Source organism: Sapajus apella, unplaced genomic scaffold (assembly GCF_009761245.1).
Source record: "Sapajus apella isolate SASKATOON/1434 unplaced genomic scaffold, GSC_monkey_1.0 scaffold112, whole genome shotgun sequence".
Classification (NCBI taxonomy): domain Eukaryota; kingdom Metazoa; phylum Chordata; class Mammalia; order Primates; family Cebidae; genus Sapajus; species Sapajus apella.
Genome location: NW_022437052.1, coordinates 4,335,411 through 4,356,617, shown reverse-complemented (window position 1 = coordinate 4,356,617; position 21,207 = coordinate 4,335,411). Strand labels below are relative to the sequence as shown.

Here is a 21,207-nt window from a genome sequence, read left to right as displayed (position 1 = left end):
ACACTGCCTGCCTCGGGGACCCACACAGCAGGTTACAATCCGGGCCCGCCAAGACAGGCAGAGCACAGAGGCACGTGTGTGGAGGGCGCTGAGGGCAGGGCACCCTGCGAGGCAGGAAGCTCCATGGGAGGAACCCCCAGCCCCGCGTGGGCTCATGCACACACAGGCGCGTGAACACACACACACACGCACCCCATGTGACACCCACGCATCCATCTTGCCGGACTTGGGACCTCCTCCCTGGTAGCCCCGCCTAGGAGGCAAAGGTGCGACAAGTTCACACACAAACAGAGGTGAATGCTGCAGGCCACAGGGAAAGGTGCTTACATGGCTATGGCTACCCAAACAAATTATCATCCCCCAAAACTCCCACCTCAAGCCTACAGAAGGGCTCTCTGTTACCGTCATTCAAAATAAGCTCTCCACCTCAGAGGCAACATGCCAGTAGATGACACAGTAAATCAGTCATCAAGACAAGAAAAATACCCACGCCTGATTCTGTGGTAACAGACAAGTATCCATGTTGGGCAAGGATGAAAGCTTCATTCTCTGGGCTGATGATTTTCAGGTAGCAGCATCACAGTGGAAGCAGCTATTGGAGAATAACCCTGATGTGGGAAGGCACAGTCATTAAATTTCTTTAAAGAAAACCCCACCTATCAGGTGCTATGAATACAACATTCATTAGAATGACCTTACACCCCACAAAACACGCAGTTATCTTGGCACAACTGCACCTGAGAAGCCTGTCACCACACGAATTATCCCTTATTTGTCTTTTCATTTCCCGAGTTCAACTGTATGACGAGACATTTGCTGATGACACTGTTAACAAAGCCCGACTTCAAAAATTCAGACCACACTTTCATTTATGACTGATTTAAAACAAACAGCAGTGACAGTCCTTGCCCTGCACAGGAGAGCACTGTGCTCTGTCTCCTGTGCACTCTCTCACAGCACCTGCCTGGTCCCGGGACAGGTTCCTATGCACTGTACCATGGCATCTGCCTGGCCCCCAAGATGGGTCTGCTGTTGTACCCACTTTGTGGTGAAACACAGGTGTGTAGAGGGCGCCGAGCCCAGAACTAGCATGGCGGTGCGCTCCCAAGGACCAGGCAGTGTGGACAGCACCCGATGGGGCGCTGGGGGAGAACAGGAAGGGTGAAAGGAGCCCCTAAATGGCCCACAACAGAGCTGCCCTGCCCCAGGCCACTGCCCTCTGCAGGGAGTAAGCTCCCACCACACTCAAGGCTCTGTGCTTTGGGATCCTGGTGCCACCTGAGCACCAGCCCCACACTGGCACCCACCAGGCTCTGCCATGGCACCCACAGGTTTCAGCTCCATCTGGTTACCATCTCACACTGCCAGGCGGGATCAGACTGCCTGCGTGGAGGTGGCAGCTGTGCTGAGTCCTCAACCATGGGTAGGCCACAGAGGCCCTGGAGAGGGCCAACCCCATGTGTCAGCACCACGGCCAGGGGTGCAACACTGGGTGTTATTTACCAACCTTTAAAAGCATCATCCGCCATGCATGCAGTGGCCCGGGAGGCCGAGGCAGGAGAGTTGCTAAGGCCAGGAATTCGAGACTGCAATGATAATGCCTATGAACAGTGACTGCACTCCAGCCTGGGAAACACAGTGAGATCCCACCTCTAATGTGTTAATGTCACCTGTGAGCAATAAATGAAAGCTCAGACACCTGAAAAGCCAGTGGCTCCAAGGTGCTTGCACACCCTGATGCCTGCATGTCGCTACTGTGGTGCCGGGTAAATTGAAGCAGGGCCCTCCTCCAGGTCAGCGCAAGGGTGCTCCCGAGGGACCTGAGCAGCTTACGTGAAAAGGCCACCCCGTGCCACTCAGAATTACCAGGAGCGCAGCAAGTTTAAACTAGACACTGTTTATGCGCCTGACAGCAGGAGACGTGAGCTGGGTGCCTGGGAAAACCATCTTCAAAGCAACAACTGTTTTCCCAGCTGTGAATGCTCTGTCCTGGGAAATCTACTCATACTGCTACAAAAATAATTTTGAAAAGACTGTACAAACATGCAGCCTCATCTGTCCATTCTGGTACTTTAGACCCAAAAGTGAAGAACTTTCTGGAGTACACTGTCTGCTTAGCCAGTGACTAATATTCTTTATAAACATTAGTGAATGTTATAATGAAATAAACTTCCTTGAATAAATGAGATGTTATTCAGAGGCTTCCTGTGAACAGTCAGGAAGTGGAGATAATCACAGCTGAAGAGAGGCACAGACAGGAAGCCTGCACTTCTGCACTCTCTATTTTCTTAATATGTATTGTAATTTTATCAAAGAAAAACAGCTGTAATGAAGGAAGAGGCTTTACAATCCTGGATAGATGGCCGGGGCAGGAGCATGGACAAGCTACAAGCTCTTGGCACCTCTGGAATAAAATCTCACTTCAGCTGAAAATACCAAATGTACACCGTGACCAGCAATTTCAATATGGTGGCCAAGTGACATGCCCCTTCCAATGCCAAGAAGACAGCAGCCATGGAAACAGCTTCAGTCAGGAGACCAGGGTGCCGGCCTGGTTCTGTCACTGGCCATGGGAACAGACTTCTCAAGCACGAGGGCGGCTCCCCAGCCTCTGGCCTCTAAGAGCAGGTGCCTGAGAATGACCAGGGGCTGCCTCACTGGGTGGCCTATGGTTCAGTCTCAAAAGCGACAAAGGAATCAATGATCTGTGGGACGCTGATCGTTACTCACTCCACAAATTACTGTGGCAATGCCACTTGCGAAACCAGGAGGCCAGCTCGTGCTTTTAAAAACACTCAGAAAAACATTACAAGCATGTGAAAGTTTACCAAACATTTCTCTTTCTCAATATTTCCATGTTTTCTGTATTTTTCACAATGGGTGTGCTTTAACAAGAGGAGGAAAAGGCTTTGTTTTTAAAAATTGAGAATGATATTAAAAGACCATGCATAAATCGAGTGTATGCTGAGTGTTCAGCTGTGTCAGAAAGATGTGTGCAAATCACAGGAACAGAGAGGAGCACATGGAGGGGAGAGGTGAGAGGTGAGAGGTAAAAGCAGAGGGGTTGCTTGCTAAACCTTTTCTTGTATTACTTCGATGCTGTTTATTTAGTAGAAAAATGGGAAATGCAGTGTTTCCATGGCACACACTGCGCGGACGCTGCAGAAGCAGCTTCTCCTCGATGCTCACTACTCCCGCCCTCGATCTCGCATGCTGCCCAGCCGAGCACCGAGGCTGTCGGGCTCTGCCAGCAATGCGGACTCTTCACGTGGGGAAATCAGCCCCACCCTGCCCAACAGAGACAGCCGCCTGGTCCCTGCATAGACTCAAGGGTATGTCTGGGCATTAGAGGGGTATCCAGACTCAGCCAGAGCGAAGTCCCAGAGATGAATCCATCCAGTGCTTCTGAGAACCCCTGTGTTCTGGGCGCCGAGTGGGAGAGAGGACAGAGCCGAGCGCGACCAGGACAGCAGGGCAGGGAGAAGATACAGGAGGGAATCGACGTGGGGAGGGGCAGGCTGCATTCCCCACTGGAGGCCCACACCTCTGGAGGAAGCAGAGGAGAGCCGCGTCCCACACTGGAGCCCCGCACCCCGGGAGGAAGCAGAGGAGAGCCGCGTCCCACACTGGAGTCCCGCATCCCAGGAGGAAGCAGAGGAGGGCCGCGTCCCACACTGGAGCCCCGCACCTCTGGAGGAAACAGAGGAGGGCCGCGTCCCACACTGGAGCCCCGCACCCCAGGAGGAAGCAGAGGAGGGCCGCGTCCCACACTGGAGCCCCGCACCCCAGGAGGAAACAGAGGAGGACTGTGTCCCCCACTGGTGCCCCGCACCCTGGGAGGAAGCAGAGGAGGACTATGTCCCCCACTGGAGCCCCGCACCCTAGCAGGAAGCAGAGGAGGACTATGTCCCCCACTGGAGCCCCGCACCCCGGGAGGAAGCAGAGGAGGACTGTGTCCCCCACTGGTGCCCCGCACCCTGGGAGGAAGCAGAGGAGGACTATGTCCCCCACTGGAGCCCCGAACCCTGGGAGGAAGCAGAGGAGGGCTGCTCTCCTTGGCAGGCCTGTGAGCAGCTCTGCATCCATCTGCTGGAGACTCCGTGAATTCCAAATGCTCGGTGTGCTGACTTGTCAAAAGGGGGTTCCCATGAGGCAGGTCAGTGCACATCTGCCTGGGGCTCTGATTCTGTGTGAATGGCTTTCCACCCACCCCAGCTTCCCTGCCATGTGTCTTGGCCAGGATTTTGTGCCTCCTACTTGGAAGACAAGTGGCTCTGGGCTGGAAGGGCAGTTCAGTTCCACTCTCTGCTGCCTGAGTGTCCAAGGTCACCTGGGGTGCTGCGTCACTGGTGACATACCTGTCCCTACAGTGTACACCCGCTTTCATGCCTCTGGGGGCATCCAGCGTCTACTCCCTCACCAGCATAGCTGCTGGGTCTCTTCTTTACCTCTTGCTTTTGAATTAGCTATGTTAAACAATGCTGCTGTTAACATGATTCTCCTGCCTCAGCCTCCCGAGTAGCTGGGACTGCAGGCATCTGCCAGCATGCTCAGCTAATTTTTGTATTGTTTGTAGAGACAGGATTTCAAAATGTTAGCCAGGCTGTCTTGAATTCCTGATCTCAGGTGATCTGCTCGCCTCAGCCTGCCAAACTGCTGGGATTATAGGTGTGAGCCACTGTGTCTGGCCTTTTCCAGTATTTTTATGTATTTGAAGCAGAAGGGACTATTTCCCATGTTAACCAGTCCACCATATTGATAGAAGTTTTATATATCTGCATTACAAAAACTTTTATTATAGGCATGTATTTGTTTTATTTTAAAATACTTTAATCCAGTAAAAGAATTAAGACTCTTCAACAGTCCCAATCCCAACAGGCTGAAGATCAAGTTGGGAATCCAGCCAACATGAGGGGTTCTTAACAGCATATAGAAAACCCTTTCCCCGCTCATTTTTGTGAAGGCTACGGTGTAACACTCCATTTGACTTCCAGCTCAGCATTTGGTCCCTCCACGCCCTGGGGTACAGTGAGTTTAGCTTGCAGGTGTGGACATGACCTCCCCACTCACACTGCTGTGGGCGGCAGGACCCTTCCCCACCCGCCAGGCCCTCGGGCAGAACAGCTTCCTGATTCCCATGTGCCTCTGCGTCTCAGCGCCACAGCTGACTTCAGTCTAGATGCCAGCAGAGACCTCTCTCTGTCTTCCAGGCAACCACCTCCATCCTCACCTTCTCACAGGCGGACTCTAACTATGTCACTCTCTCCACAAATGCCACTGAGTGCTGCGTCGCTGGGCCCTGGGCTGGGTGAGCTGGAGGGCAGTGTGGGGAGGGCATCAAGGGCGGCACCTTCTCCCGAGCCGTACACACCCAGACAAGGAGGCTACACAAATCTACACCAAGCGCAGAGGCAAGCAGGTGCCACAGGACGTGGGGGAGCTCGCATTGAGTCAGTGCTCCATCTGCGGAAGGGCTCTGGCAGAACAAGAGCATGCGGTAGTGATCTCCACGCAGCAGCAATCTCCACACAGCTGGCTCCTAGCTTCCCGCCAAAATACCTTGAGATGCCAGAAAGACAAGCACACACCACCACGAAAAGCTGAGCTAACAATCTGCTGTCAAATCGGGAGGAGTGGCCTCCAATGACAAGGATGCCGAGCAAGGCTTCCATGTTTGTGAGGCGGCTCTGAGAGGAGCCCTGACTGAATGAAAGACACTTCACCCTGTCCCTGCACCGGCACCTCCCAGGTCAAGGTCTCCAATGGACGCTGGGAAGGGCCCTCAATGGGAAGGCATGGTCGTCTGGGCAGCCAGAGTGCTTTTCCCGCACCCCCCGCCACGTCTTCCCATGGTTCCTGTGGGGCAGCGAGAGCGGGTGTCGGGGGTCGGGGAGATCTGCAGTGGGGCCGCATCCCTAGGGAGCAGTCTGGGATGCAGGCCTCGGGGGGCCTGTGCAGCCAGAGAGCTGTGGGGCGTGGGAGGCCGCTATCTGTGTAGGGCAAAAGCCATAAACACAAACAACTCAACTGGAAAAATATTTGAAACATGAAGGAAAGATAAGGGCTCTTAGTATAAGAAATGTGTTTACAAATCAATATAGAGATGATAAATTACAATAGAAGTGGTAAAAACACACACACAGGCAATTCACAAAACAAATGAAAAATATGTACATGGAAAATGACCATCAACAGTCAGCTAAGAAGGTGAAATTAAAGCTATCATTGTGTCCTGTCATACTGGATCACGGCACCCAGGGTAGACACGGCGTAACAGGTGCTCCACTGCGGCCGCGGCCTTGCATAACTCTCTTGATGGCAAAGCTTCTCTCAAAGTGTGACTGTAAGGGAAAGGCATAAAATAAAACCAACTATTGTTCTCAGCCAAGGTGGAACATGATGACACTGAACAAGGGCCTGCTGTTTGTCATTTTGCTTAAAGTCACAGTTTCTGGCCAGTTGCAGTGGCTCAAGCCTGTAGTTCCAGCACTTTGGGAGGGCAAGGCGAGAGGATCGCTTGAGCCCAGGAGTTCAAGACCAGCCTGGGTAACACAGGGAGGCTCTGTCCCTACAAAAAATACAAAAATTAGCTGGGCATCGTGGCGCACATACTTGCGGTCCCAGCTACTTGGAAAGCTAAGCAGGGAGGATCACTCGAGCCAGGGAGGTTGAGGCTGCAGTGAGCCACTGCTGATGATGAGTGGCGTGATCCTGGCTGGGTGACAGAGGGAGACCTGGGTGACAGGTGAAACTTCAGCCTGGGTGACAGAGGGAGACCCTCTCAAAAAAAAAAAAAAAAAAAAAGTACAAAAAGTTGCAGTTTCCAAGGACCTCAGGGTGGGCAACACTGAGAGAGGACTCACTGCCTATGGAAAAGTAAACACGCCCGCTGCAGAAATACTCAGAACACGCAGCTGCTACAGGACATTAACCGCAGCATCAGCTCAGGGCAGCAGAATCAGTCTTTCTGGTTTCTTCTGTAATTTTTCTGTTTTCTAATTTTTTTACATGAATCATGTATATAACTCAGGAAAAATAATACATATTACTTTTCAAAATTACATTTTGCTGGGTGGTTTTCTGTTGACCACAAAGCAATAGCACTTGCAAACATCTGGGCTGATGACAGGAGCAATTACAACATGAGATACTGATGTGGAAACGGGGCAGCGGGGAGTTTCTGGAATACGGGAAAGTGGATCCTGTTTCCTTTGGCCCAGAGTGAGGATGGTCCGATCTCCCTGGCAGTGAGGAAGGCTGCTGGGCCTCCAGTTTCTCACGGTTCTTTGGATCTGACCAGCAGGCTAGGAAAGCCCAGCTTAGAGACGAGAGATGCCGGCCAACAGCTCACCTGCCCTGCGGCCCAGCCTCCACCTGCTCACTCTGCATGATGCCTGGCAGGGTGGCTGGGACGGCTACTCCCAAAAAGCTCCTGGAGAAAGAGACCACAGGAGTGTCCGTCCCATAAACAGAGCAAACGAGTCACTTCGAACAGGAATGCCAGGAAAGTTCCCAGTACCCGGCACCTGGCAGCTTCCAGCAATGATGAGGCCAACAGCACATACAGCAAGCCTTGGAAAAGCAAAAGAGCTTTAATTCTGCTTCTCCTAATTCCTAGGACATTAATTGGCTGTTCTTTTCGAAAGAGGAGCACGGTGATCCAAATGACCAAAACGAAAAAGTACCACCGCCAAGTGCCAACCAGGGTGCAGGGGACCAGCCTCTGCCATGCTCACGGTGGGAATGCAAACCAGCACATCCGCTCTGGAGAAGCACAGCGGCTTCGACAACATCTAAACATGCATGCACCATGCAACGCAGCAGCCACGCCCAAGGCATTTATGCCAGAGTGATGGAAACTTATGCTCATGCATATGTACAGAGCTTTATTCACAAACGCCAAAACCTAGAGATCCAAATGTCTTTTGCTCTGTGAATGAATGACAGGCTGTGAAGAAGCAGGACCAGGAGCCCTGCAGTGCAGGATCCTCCTGTATCTTGATACAATGGTGGTTACAGAAAGCCACCCATATGGAAAAACTGCAGGGCACATGCACACATACACACACGCGTGCGCGCACACACACACACAGGCGCAAACACTCATGCACACATGCACACTCACGCACACTATATGTGCACACACACTTGCACACGCGCACACACGTACAACCCGTGGGCTGTGAATGAGCTCTGTGCCATGTATGCAGGTCGATGTCTTGGTTTTGAGACAGCTATATCCAAGTATTACCACTGGGGAAGCTGGGTCACACAGGCCCCTCTTACATTTTTTTTTTTTTTTTGAAATTTACTATAAATCTACCATTATTTTAAACATCAACTTGCTTTAAGAGGAAGTCTGAGTGAACGCCCTGATGGCACCATGCTTGCTGAGTCCTCTGTTTTCATGCCCACCCCCCCCACACAGCGACTGACGCCCTGAAAGCAGCGAGTGCTTGCTCCTGGAAGGCACCGCCTTGGCAGGAGCAGCCACTCCTGGGCTCTGCAGACCAGTGCTTAGCCTGTTGGGAGCAGGTGTGCAACCCACATGGCAGGGGCATGAACCCGCTTCAACCACCCGCACTGAGAAGGTTCCGTAAGCATAATGAGGTGCTGATGGGTCACCAGGCCCCACAGGATGCTGAACAGTTGGAATCAGATGGGCAGCGCTGGCCAGGGACTAGGAGGTCATCTACTTCACATCTCACGCCCCACAAGACTCCTTCCTGGGGCAACCCTTACAATACCCACCATGTCTCAGCCCCAGCATTTCCAAGGACAGATAACTCACTACCTCCTCTTATTAGACAGCTCTGATTTTCTGAAAGTACGCCTCATCCCAAGCCACCATCTCTGCCTGTAATTCTGCAGGTACCAGCTCTGACTCCCAGGCGAGGAGTGCTACAGAAGCTCTGTGAGCCATGGCAGGCTTTGAGGGGCAAAGGGGCCTCAGGACTCAGCCTGGATGGCGGGAGGGCAAATGGGCTCCAGGACTCAATCTGTATGACAGGAGGGCAAAGGGGCTCCAGGACTCAATCTGTACAACAGGAGGGCAAAGGGGCTCCAGGACTCAATCTGTACAACAGGAGGGCAAAGGGGCTCCAGGACTCAATCTGTACAACAGGAGGGCAAACGGGCTCCAGGACTCAATCTGTACAACAGGAGGGCAAAGGGGCTCCAGGACTTGGCCTGGACGGCGGGAGAGCAAAGGGGCTCCAGGACTCAGCGTGGACGGCAGGGGGTGGGGGCAAAGGGGCTCCAGGACTCAGCGTGGACGGCAAGGGGTGGGGCAAAGGGGCTCCAGGACTCAGCCTGAAGGTGGGAGGGGCAAAGGGGCTCCAGGACTCAGCCTGAAGGTGGGAGGGGCAAAGGGGCTCCAGGACTCAGCCTGGACATCGGGAGAGCAAAGGGGCTCCAGGATTCGGCCTAGACAGCAGGAGGGCTGCGCTCCACTCTGGAGCTCTTCTAGAACTTATCTCCTGGGAGCGAACAGAGAGGCCCGAGCTCAGGAAGAAGGGCAACATCAGTGCAAACCTCTTGGTGGCTCAACTTCTCATCATAGATACTAATTTTCTATTTCAAGTTAAATGAACTCTTGTTGCTCACAGATGTCCTATTCTTCTCCTAATTAGCACTCAGTGCAACGGTGCCCATGGGAGCCTTTCCCACTGTAGCAAGGACACAGCACTGATCATTTCCCACAAGAAACCCAGAGTCCTGTCAACCTCCCAAGGGTCGCAGTCAGACCATGCAGCCACTGGTCCAGACACTTACTCAAAGTGCAGCCACTGGGCCTCTTCCACGCAGTAGGAGACCCAGAACTGGAGGCAGAAAGACCTGCTGCCCAAGTGCCACCATCTGTCAGGGTGGGGCTGCCCTGCAGCCGGGAGGGACCTCAGATGCTGCTGGAGCTACATGTTAAAGAGGTAAATCCACCCTCTCACCAGTGTGGATTGTGGCGAGCCTGGGGAAGTGCTATTTCTGCCTTGCAGTCGGCTCAATGTTTAGACTCAGAGACTGTAAACTACAGCCCCCTGGGTCAAGCCCCCGGCAGCCTCTGTGGGTTAATCAGCTTTGTTTGGACGAGGCTGCCCCCACTGGGCCGCTCACTGCTTAAAGCTGCTCCTGCTCCATAGACCATGAAGGTGAGGGCTAGCAGCTTCCCCAGGTGGCCTTTACGGAAGGACTGAGGCCAGCTCTCCCATCGGCAGGGCAAAGAGATGGTGATCAGGAATACCAGCAAACCAGAGCTGATAAGAGCAAAGAATTGCCAGGCCCAAACCGTGGGGTGAGCTGGGGCTCAGAAATCAGGGTGGCCGGAAAGCCTTTTAGCCCAGAAGATGGGCAGATGCCCGAGGCCCCACAGGGCAGGCAGGGAGGCGGAGGGACGCATGGGAGGTGGGGAGGCAGAGGGACTCAAGGGAGAGCTGCCCCTACCCGCACGAAGCAGCTGCTCTCACAGGGTCAGAAGTGGGCAGGAGCCAAGCTCACTCTGCAGCCTTCCCAGCAAACTTGTAAGCACCAAACTCCCTGTGTTAAACCCCTTTCTGCTTGATATGCCTGTGGGGGCTTCTGCTTCGCCTTTGTATATACTCTAGGCATGTCTTTTACTAGGTTTCAGTCCAAAATAGTGAAAACTCATGCTTTGGTGGAAATAATTTAAAGTCTCTACTTGCTTAAAAAAAATTCTCATCTTTTGAAATAAACAGAATCCAAAAAAAGTTATGTTTGATTTTATAATAAACCTTTGCTGTCTTTTAGGAGGAATGTTTCTTGGAGAGAGCAAAAAAAACTGATTCTCTTCATGTCAGGATGTTGAATTTCACGAAATGTTTCTTGGACATTATTGAGAAGCTGCCCACCACTGCCACTGCCCACCCTTCAGGAAATGCTCCCCCACAGACCCATCCTGTGGCCAGGCTTGCCTTTGCCGGATGTCCAAGAGCTGTCTGCTATTTAATGCAGAGGACAGGAAGTCAGTGAGAGCTGCTAATCACTTCCGAGGTCAGATGCCATCCATCCCTCATTGGTTTTCTCAGGTTTTGTGAGATCGTCGCACCCAACAGTGACAGATGCAATCACAAACCCATATATTAAGCAGCGCAGTCATTGGCATAGGTACAGTTCACACACGGTTTTTTTGCAACAGGTGATCTGCTGGAAAGGCCTGCGCAAATTACTGTGAACATGAGGACTCTGAAGCTCCCTAATCCCTGCCCCATCCTACACACACACACACACACACACACACACACACACAGTCTCAGGTTACCACCTTCCTCTACGAAACCACAGAAGAACTCTTTCAGCAGGTTATTAGAATCCAACAAAAAAAGCATTGGAACAACACTCACATAACCTATTACGTATAGAAGCATAGATGTTAGCACAGCATTAAGTATGTGTTTTTAGCAGCACAAAAATACAACTTTTAACATACATTTACTGAACAAGTTAAATGCTCTAACTTGATCTCAGAAAACTGCAGCTAAGTTATTTCTATCCATTACAGAAGAGTGAGGGTGAGGGTCCAACACAGAGAATGTGAGGAAATAGAGACTGGAAGGAAAATTAAAGGGCTGGCCAGGCCATGAAGACAGAAATGAAAGAAATCTGGGCCTGAAAGAATCCGCCCCGGACAGCAGGGGCACAGCACATGGTCGAGTCAGGACTGATGGGAAGGCCAGGGCTGGCAAGCAAAGCCCACACAGGATGACATTACTACAGCTCACAGGTCTCACAGGCCTACTAACATTACTACAGCTCTCACAGATGGACTTTAACACCAACGTGCCTTTTTCATTTTGTTTGGTTTTTTAGAGACCAGATCTTGCTACGTTGCCCAGGCTGGCCTTGAACTCCTGAGCTCAAGGGATCCTCCCACCTTGGCTTCCTGAGAAGCTGGGACTACATGCCTGCACTTATTCAAAAAATAGACAAAAAGGAAGGCCATCCTTGCTGCTATGGGAATGCTGCCGGCGTCACACATGCTGCCCATCTTCTCATCCAGGGCGTGGCACACGATGTTTCTTTTCTAATTCAACTGAGACCAAAACAAGAATACCACAGGACAACAGCTTACCCAGCAATCATTTTAAAACATGAGGTTTCTGGGTTATGCCAGAAACACAAAAGTAGTTCTGCTTTGGAAAATGTGAATAATATGGCCATATTAAGGATGATCACCTCTATCATACAACACTGGCTCAAAAGTCCTAGGTGTTGCTAGAAGAGAAACAAAGAAGGCAAAAACACAAAGCAGAGACACATTTGTCATTCTCTGAAGACATCTTCATTTACTTAAAAAGCCCGATCCAAGAGAATCAACTGACAGTAGAAAGTTTAGCATCGCAGTTAGCTATAAGATCAACATCCAAATTATCTCTAATTTCCCAATACACCAGCAATAACCATTATGAAACACCAAAGGAAGAAACAGACTCAAAAACATCTAAGAATCCTAACAAGAAACAAGCAAGGCTTTTCCAGAGAAAACCAGAAAACTTTCCTGAATAACACAAAAGACAACCTCAATAAGTCACGGAAAAATTTTTGTGGAATATAAAAGCTGATTCCAAAATTCATACAAATAAAAGGCCAAAAACACTGCCTAAAAAAACACTGAAGAAGTCCTTATGGCCAGGCGAGGTGGCTCACACCTATAACCTCCGTGCTTTGGGAGGCTTGAGGAGGGAGGATTACTTGAGCCCTGGAGTCTGAGACCAGCCTGGGCAAGATAGTGAGACCCCATCTCTACCAAAAAAAAAAAAAAAAAAAAAAAAAAAAAAGGTCCTTACTTTACTAGATATTAAAACAATAACAACAACAACTAAAGTATTAAACAGTGTGGCAAGGACCTCGCTAAATAAATTACGGTAAAACAAGGTAATGGAATACTGTGCAACTCTTAAAAAAAAATAGGCTATTCTAACCAGGACTCCAAGACAATTCAAATAATAAAAGAATTGTCTTTTCAACAAGTGGTGCTGGAACAAGCAGATATCCATGTGTGGAAGAATGAAACTGGACCTCCACCTCACACCACACTCAAAAATTAACAAAAAGCAAATCAAAAACATGAATGTAATGCCAGACACAGGGGCTCATGCCTGTATTTCCAGCACTCCGAGAGGCCAAGGCAGGAGGATCACTTCTTAGCTGTGACATCAAAAGCAGAGACAAAAAAAAAAAAAAAAAAGGATAAACTGGTCTTCATCAAAATTAAAAACCTATGTGCCTCAAAGGACATCATCAAGAAAGTGAAAGAGAAGCCACAGAATGGGAGAAAATAGCTGCAAGTCACATATCCAATAAAGAATTGTACCTAGAATTCACAAAACACTCTCGAAGCTCAAATAACAAAGACACAAATAACCACTGTGGTTAAAATAGCGGAAGGGTTTGTTTTGTTGGCTTTTTGTTTTTTGGGTTTTTTTTGGGGGGGATGGGGTCTTGCTCTGTTGCCCAGGCTGGAGTGCAGTGCAGATCATAGCTCACTGCAGCCACAAAATCTTGGGCTCAAGCAATCCTCCCACCTCAGCCTCCCGAGCACCTGGGACTACAGGCATGTGTAACCATGCCTACCTAATTTTCTTAATTTTTTGTGGAGACAGGATCTTGCTAAGTTGCCCAGGCTAGTCTCAAACCTCTGGCCTCAAGTGATCCTCCTTCCGCAGTCTCCCAGAGCTGGGATTACAAGAGTGAGCCACTGTGACCAGCAGCAAAGGTTTGAATAAACGTTTTTCCAAGGAAGATATAAAAATGACCAACAAGCACATGAAACATGCTCACCATCATGTGCCTTGGGGAAAATGCCAATCAAAACCACAGTGAGCTATCACTTCCCAGACACACTAGGGTATCTAGAATCAGAAGGTTGCATATCACAGTGCCAGAGAGGACACGGAGAAAGTACGACCCTCGGCCAGACTCAGTGGCTCACGCTTGTGATCCCAGCACTTTGGGAGACTGAGAAGGGCAGATCACCTGAGGTCGGGAGTTGGAGACCAGCCTGATCAACATGGAGAAGCCCTGTCTCTGCTAAAAATACAAAATTAGCTGGTGTGGCGGTGCATGCCTGTAATCCCAGCTATTCAGGAGGCTGAGGCAGAAGAATCGCTTGAACCTGGGAGGCAGAGGTTGTGGTGAGCTGAGATCACACCATTGCATTCCAGCCTGGGTAACAAGAGCAAAACTCCATCTCAAAAAAAAAAAGGATAGAATACTCAACAAAAGACTCTAAGTCAAGTGTATATTTCTTTCAGAACAAAAGAAGTTATATCCCTATCTCACATAAATATAAACGTAAATACAAATTTTGGTTCTAAAAAATATAAAAATAAAAACTAAAAAACAGAAAAAATACATAAGAAAATATGTGTAGAATTAATTGTGAAAGAGAAAAGCACTTCTTTTGGAAGAAGAAAAAGAAGTAATAGAGAATAAAACCGACATTATGTCACCTATACCTCAATAAAAAGGTGATCTTTAAAATCACATACTCAATATGACAAGACTATAAACAGGAGAATGGCCAAAATTCAGAAGCTAGCAGCACCCCATGCCAACCAGGATGTGGAGACACCAGAACCCTCACGCTTCTTTTGTGTTAAATGTTTTTGGGGTTTGAGACAGGGTCTTGCTCTGTCGTCCAGGCTGGAGTGCAGTGGTGCTCTCTTGGCTCACTGCAGCCTCATGTGATGCTCCCATCTCTGCCTCCCAAGTAGCTGAGACTACAAGTGCGCACCACCATGCCTGCCTAATTTTTGTACAGATGGGGTTTTACCATGTTGCCCCGGCTGGTCTCAAACTCCTGAACTCAAGTGATCCTTCTGCCTCAGCCTCTCAAAAGTGCTGGGATTAAGGCCGGGCATGGTGGCTCATACCTGTAATCCCAGCACTTCTGGGAGGCCGAGGTGGGTGGATCACCTGAGGTCAGGAGTTCAAGACCAGCCTGACCAATATGGTGAAACCCCGTCTCTACTGAAAATACAAAAATTAGTTGGGCCTGGTGTCAGGTATCTGCAATCCCAGCTACTCAGGAGGCTGCAACTGGAACCCGGGAGGCGGAAGTTGCAGTGAGTCGAGATCATGCCCACTGCACTCCAGCATGAGCAACAAGAGTAAAACTCCATCTCAAAAAAAAAAAAAAAAAAGTTCTGGGATTACAGGCATGAACCACCACACCCAGCCGGCAGCTTCTTAAAAAATTAACCACACACTTACTATAGGACCCAGCAATTCTGGCCCTAGGAACTGACTCAACAAACAAAAGCAAAGAAAGACACAGACACAAATGTTCACAGCACATTCCACCCCAAGAGGAAACAACTCAATTTCCAAATGCTGGTAAATGGGTGAGAGACTCTGTGATAATCCCGCGCCATGGAATATTACTCAGCCACAAAAATGGATGGACACAGGGGGCTGCATGGCAGGCAGGGACGGAGGAGGAGGCGGCCTCCCACCGCCTACGTGGGCCTCAGGGAGACCGAGGAAGTTCTCGGGGTCTTAGTTTTCCCACACATAAGACAGTTCCTCAGGTCCCACCTGTTTTTCAGCCGTATGTGTCTATCAGTTCATAACTCAGTCACAGACAGCCCGGCACACAGCAGTCAGACCCAAGAAAATAAAAACAATGTGGGTTGGAGTGGTTGGAATTCTACTAAGAAAAACAATTTGGTCTGCCAGGGAGCCTCCACAGACACCAGCAACCACTCAGCCCCAAGAGTTCAATGACAAAAATCCCACTGCTGGAGCAGTAATGCTTGTTGGGGCAAAGTACCATTGGTTTTAAGTATTCTGGCTCTGAGCAAATTCTCAAGGCCATGAAGTCCACAGCCTCACTGGATGGTTTTATAAAGCTGTGGGCTTCAGGCTCAGATGTGTAATTCACATCTGATTTTCAAGATTATAAAAGCAGCAACTCGAGAGCCGCTATGTGGACAGTCCACGCTGAGGAGCCCTGCTCCCTTCCACCTGGCCGTGACCTGCAGCCCCACGTGCCGGCCGTGCTCCCTTCCGCCTGGCCACAACCTGCAGCCCCACGTGCTGGCCGTGCTCCCTTCCGCCTGGCCACGACCTGCGGCCCCATGTGCTGGCCATGCTCCCTTCCGCCTGGCCACGACCTGCGGCCCCACATGCTGGCCGTGCTCCCTTCTGCCTGGCCATGACCTGCGGCCCCATGTGCTGGCCATGCAAGGCGCAGGCCCTGCAGCCAGGTGGTCATTCAGGTGGGTTTCAGCCAAGCCCACAAAACACCCAGGACCAGAAAGGCTGTACCTGGGAACACAGAGCCCTGGATCTATAACTGCGCACACAGCCTTCCACGGGCCACTGCACTCACACAGGGCAGCACTCACACAGGGCAGCGCCCACAAAAGGCAGTGTGCTGTACACGCCAAGGCCTTGTTCAAGCCCCAATGGTCCTTACATGGAGCCTCAACATGTGGACCCTGCCCTGGGCTGAGCCTGTGCCGGCTCGCAGCCAGCCACAGGAAGGGATCCTGGTCTCTGCTAGTGTGCTCTATGAGGTAACCAGAGTCAGAAACCAGGGGTAAGTCTCTTCCCCAGGACTAGCTGGCCAGGTGACTATAACCAACATAGCACCCACACCTCTGCCCCCAGCGCCTCCGGGCTGCTAAGAATCTGCTGTCATGAATCCATGTGTGTGGATGGAAAGTGCCTGTACACATAAGGGACTTTTATGAAGCCAGGACAGTTGTCTGACAGCAGCGGACTGGGAGAGCCCACCTTCCCATTTCCAGGCAGCCAAACGGCACTGACAGCAGCAGAGAGGTGGCCGGGCTGTCACAGGGGCCTCCAAACCCCCAGCCACTCAGCTGGCTCTGCATGGGGCAGTCACACATACGCTGCCTTCCCCCACATACAGCTCCGTGCCTCAAACAGAAACAGAGAAGCTAAGGGTCCCTTTTAGTGAGACTGGAGAGGGAGGGAGAGGGCGAAAGAAAGACCTGCCGGGTCACACCATGACCTCCTTCCATGTCTGCCACAGGCCACCCCAAGGACATGTGTTATCTAAAACCTCATCCTCACAACCCGCTGAAGTGGGAAACCAGGCCTGGAAGAGTTAAAGGAATGTGAAGACAGAACTCCTAAACCCCAGCTCCCAGGGGAAGGCTTAGCTAAGAAACAGGAAGCAGACAGGGAGGGCAAACCCTGGGACCCCTCTGCCCCACATGAGGAAAGGCCTGAGACGCCAACCCCCATGGCAGAACCTCCTGCCCAGAGAACTGAGGAGGACAGAAACGGCAGGTGCCAGTCCCTTCTTAGAGCAGCAGGCAGTCATGTAGCCCAGTCACCAAGACACAAGACAGGCCCATGGGAGCAACTGTTCCTCCTGCGGGGCCACCACAAGCCCCCCAGCTCCCCAGCACTCCAGGCCAGCAGGGGTCTCCAGGAAAGCAAGCTCAGCATACAATGCCTAGAGCCAAGGCCCTGAGGCCCTGCTGCCCGGGACTGAGGAGCGGCCAAACCTCAGCGGTGCCAGACTGAGGCACCAGGGACAGAACCCTGGGAGAGTGAGTGCACTGGCTCAGGCAGCTTCCTGGGCCAAGCCCACAGGCCTGAGTGGAAACTGGAATGCTGAGAGAACGCTCCCCAAGGGTCGATGACGTTCCCAGCACTTGGGGACATGGCGGCGATCCTGGCACAAGCTCAGCATGCTCGCACTGTGGGAAGAAGCTGCACGGGGCCCCGGGAGCGGCCGCTGACCCGTGGGCTCCCCAGATGGACGTTGCTGGGAGGACAACACGATGGCCCACAGGGGGACACAGCCTTCTCTGTCCTCCATGGCAGATTCCAGAGGTTCATCCAGGATCCACTGGGGGATGGGGAGGGAGCCAGCACAGTACTTTTCCACAAGCTCCTCTGGAGCCCAGGCATGCTGCTCCCCAGGCCTAGCCACCCACCATTCTAAGAACTTAGGTTCCGCTTCAAAAAAAAGGCCTGAAACCTTTTTTTTTAAACAATTTCCCATGAGAACCGGGGAGAGTCAGAAAAGAACTATCTGTATTAACAGAGACACCCCTTTTCATTGGGAGACTGGCTCCTGGACACATCAGACCATGAGCCCCCCGGGCCCCTGCACTCAGTCACAGAGACCCATCTGAAAATCCTCCCAGCAGCCTGGACACTGGCCACAGGGCATGCACTTTGTAGACAATCCCGCCGAAGGCAACTCCCTCTGCCAGCTCCCTCCGAACGAAGGAGCGTGGCTGCCGACCCCTGCTGTCGAACCCGGCTCCACTGAGAGTGGAGCCCGCATTCCCAGCTTCCCAGGCCCTCTTCCCGCTGCCAGCTCCTCCAAAGGCTAAGGAACCAGTTCCAGGTCACTCCCCAATGCTCAACTGGGCAGGCCTGAGACCAACTCCTCGCCAGGTGCTGGAGGGCCAAGCAATAATGCGGGTGACTGTGCCGGCAGCCGCGTGTTACGGACTAGCAGAAGCCCGGCCCTCAAAGGAGAGCTGAAGGAAACACACAAAGGCTCTCTTCTCTTCCCTCTTGCTTTCCAGCTTTCTTTTAATCAACTTGTATTTTAATAATGAAAAACACTCACATACTTTTAAAAAATTACTTCAACTTAAACAAAAGGACAGACACCACTCCCTCACTTGGGTGCGAGTTTTAACCTCTGCCCAGTCACCATAAGCCAAACCATCTTGCGGGTCCTGCCAGTGACCAGTGGCCTGCGTGGGGATCAGGCAGGAGGAGGGTACACCAAGAAGGGAGACCCAGAAGTCTCACAACTCAACTCAAAGTCCAGGATGACGCTGTGCCCACCAAAATCACGTGCTTGAGGCTCTGAGGTGCTGTAGAATCGGAACTGGGTTGAATCACAGAACAAGAGGTCAAAAGCTCTCGGGAAACCAGCATCCATCTGGAACCCAGAAACCAAAAAGAACCTAAAAGCACCCGCATCACTGGGCTTCAAGTTGTGAAGAAGGCACGAGGAAGAGGCAGTCGGACTGGGAGATAGGAATTCAACAGCCTGAGGAGCAGGATCCAAAATTCAGAGCGAGGCTGGGGTGGAACGCTGGGCTACCTCCTCACCGCTGCACAGGAGCCGCGGGACGTCTGTACCTGCCAGGCCTCCGCCTCCGGGTAGCCTTTTGGTATCCCACTAAAGAGAGCCTAGGACAAGCTGTATGGCTGTGCTGGGGGTGCTGTCTGGCTTCCCTCGCCCCTTGGGGGATGGCAGCCAAGAGATGACCCTCCAAGACACGGCCAGGACCTCCTCGAGGCCCACACCCCTGGTTTCTCCCCTCTACCCACGGCTGCTGAGCCACCTGCAGCCGTGGATGTGGACGTGATTTCACATCAACTTCCAAGAGCTCAGTGCTGCCTCACTGGACAGGATCTCAGAGTGATCTGGGCTACACCCATCAACCAGGCACATCCACTGTCCCACGCATCCGTGGCCAGGTGGCCTTGGGGCCCCTCCAAGCACCAGCTGTGCCTGCCTCCTGCTGGAAGCCACTTTGAAGAAGGGCCAACGTAGACTCCCCCTTTCCACCCCGCTCTGCACAGCAGCCCTTTTCTTATTCAATGAAAAACAGGGCCCCTGCCACCCCACATCTCATGATGGCATACTGCCCCGGGCACAGGACCTCCAGCACTAAACAGCAGCAGAGTTTGAACCCCGGCATTACCCTGGGGAAGTGAACAAATGTAGCAAGCCAGCGCCATGCCCTAGCATAAGTCAGATGGCTTCCAACTCTTCCAGAAACTCAGGGACCCAGTCCAGCTGTCACTTACTGATAGATCTTTAAAAATAAATTTTGAAAATAAGTGCCCCAAATCACAGAATGGTCTTAGTTTACTGCAACAAAACTCTCACTCCCGTTTACATATCTGTGTCAACAAAGGCACTCAGCACCTAAATCTGACCTGAGAACAGGAACAATGGCCACGGAAACCAGGTCGCTCTTGGGCAATGACAGCCCGATCCACAGGTGCATGGGCCAACTGCAGCGACAAGGAAGGTCCTGCCCTCCTGTGGGGTGATGACACAGTGTCACAATGCCCTGACCATCGACACGCCTCGTCGATTTCACTTTATGTAGAATAACCTGTGAAAATTCCTAATCTATGATGTTGTTTTGATCAAGTGTATACTACTAACGGTAAACACAGCTCAATGCAGAAGAAAAATTTAACACTCAGAACTTGGTGGGTAACAAAAATTTTTTATATTTTCTAATTTAATCGTATAAATCTTTTTGTGGAGGACAAACATGATGCAGTAAGTAGTGAAATACTTTCGAACATAAAAATGCAGCCCAGGTGCGGTGGCTGACCCCGGTAATTCCAGTGTGTTGGGAGGCCAAGGAGGGAGGATCACTTGAGGTCAGGAATTCAAGACCAGCCTGGCCAACATGGTGAAACCTCAACTCTATCAAAAATACAAAAAATTCGGCCAAGCGCAGTGGCTCACGCCTGTAATCCCAGCACTTTGGGTGGCCAAGGCAGGTGGATCACAAGGTCAGGAGTTTAAGACCAGCTTGGTCAAGATGGTGAAACCCGGTCTCTATTTTGTAAAATACAAAATGTATCTATTTTGTAAAAATATTAAAAAAATAATCTGGGTGCAGTGGCAGGCACCTGTAATCCCAGCTACTTGGGAGGCTGAGGCAGGAGAATCGCTTGAACCCGGGCAGTAGAGGTTGCAGTGAGCCAAGGTCCCACCACTTCACTCCAGCCTGGGCAACAGAGTGAAACTCTGTCTTAAAAAAAAAAAAAAATACAAAAAATTAGTTAGGTGTGGTGGCATGCGCCTGTAATACCAGCTACTTGGGGGACTGAGGCAAGAGAATCGCTTGAACCTGGGTGGCACAGGTGGCAGTGAGCTGAGATAGCACCACTGCACTCCAGCCTGGGCGACAGAGTGAGACTCCACCTCAGAAAATAAATAAATAAATGCAGGCCAGGTGCAGTGGCTCACACCTGTAATTCCAGCTTGTTGGGAGGCTGAGGTGGGAGGATCACTTGAGGCTGGGGGTTCAAGACCATCGTGGCCAACATGGTGAAACCCCGTCTCTATAAAAAATACAAAATATTAGTCAGGTTTGGTGGCGTGCACCTGTAATCCTGGCTACTTTGGGGGCTGAGACAGGAGAATCGCTTGAACCCAGGAGATGGAGGCTGCACTGAGCCAAGATCGAGCCACTGCACTCCAGCCTGGCCAAC

The 21,207-nt window shown here is 51.3% G+C and overlaps 1 protein-coding gene across 3 annotated transcripts in view; it reads right to left on the bottom strand.

The window, feature by feature from the left end:
• Positions 1-21,207, bottom strand: part of CUNH7orf50 (chromosome unknown C7orf50 homolog) — a 129,137-nt gene that overhangs the window by 91,046 nt on the left and 16,884 nt on the right. The gene's annotated exons all lie outside the window — the stretch shown is intronic.